Source organism: Stegastes partitus, unplaced genomic scaffold, assembly GCF_000690725.1.
Source record: "Stegastes partitus isolate 25-593 unplaced genomic scaffold, Stegastes_partitus-1.0.2 Scaffold1171, whole genome shotgun sequence".
In the NCBI taxonomy this organism is placed as follows: domain Eukaryota; kingdom Metazoa; phylum Chordata; class Actinopteri; family Pomacentridae; genus Stegastes; species Stegastes partitus.
The window spans coordinates 135,267-136,456 of record NW_007578902.1 but is presented as its reverse complement, the minus strand read 5'-3'; positions in this window follow the sequence as shown (position 1 = coordinate 136,456).

The window sequence follows — 1,190 nt, the reverse complement described above, 5'->3', positions numbered from 1 at the left end:
TGTCTGCTACCACATTATTGGACAATCACCTGAATCAACAGGTGAATGACGGCAGCTGGAACCTCCTCCAGCAGCTAAATATGTGAATTAACACTGATTGTGTTCGTTGAAAAAAACAGAAAGACTCTTCTCAATGTGCAAAAGGGAGCTTTGCAGCATGAAGGACGTATTTGAAGCCAAACTACGACACTTTTCTCAACACAACAAAGTCGTTTTTAGCCTAAATGTGGCTGAACAATAACAAGATAAATAATAAGAGTCTTAAATCAAAGTTTGCTGACTAACACTTTAAAAACCGGCTGCTTTCCATATTGCTGCTGTCTGTCTGAAGCACCGTTCATATTCTAGTTTTATATCTATTTTTATATTATTTAATTCTCCTCCACATCGTGACGATAAACGGCTCCACTGTCAGCTTTATGCTGCACTGCTGCCACGTTACTGGATGATGGCATAAATAAACAGGTGTTTGTCATAAACTGCTCAGTGAGCCTCAGTTTACCGTCACTCTTCTACGTTTTCTGGACAAAAATCAAGCCTCCAGAAGCTAAATCCCCGCTGTGGCATTCAGGAAATCGCTGTAATGTCTTCTGTAGAAAGACAAAGATGTGATTCTCGCCTCCTGTCCGTCGCCGTTTCCTTTCCAGCATCGTGTCATCGTCCGCTTGTTCGTCCAGAAATGTTCTTGGACGCAGCTTCTCCGCCGGTTCGTCGCCAAAGTGGTGTCGGTGTGAAGTTTCTCGTCCAAATCCTTCCTACGGCCGACCAAGCCTCGCAGTCTCCAGGCAGGGAAGCTGTGGACACAAATAAACGTTGAATTAAACCGTTTTTGCAACCTGGAGATGAAATTCTGACTCTGAATCGATCGGTGGAGAGAAAACTCACAAACTAAACCAGCGTAAAACTGCATCATTCCACCTTAGTTCACCAGATCCTTTTTAAAAATTCACACCTCTTCAGTTTGACTCCTTTTTCTGTCTTAAAGCGTCGAGTGTTGATTGATTGACTGATCGTGTGTCGGTAACGTGAGTTTTTGAGTTTAAAATCCTTCAGGTTTGGGCAGGTTCATTGGTCTGTCCATCTCGTCTCCAGTAGGTCAACACAAACCAGTTATGAGATGGTGCACATTTGTTCAAATCAGTTCTTTATTTTTCACCCCAAGAGGCTGATTTTTCCCTGTAATCGGCACC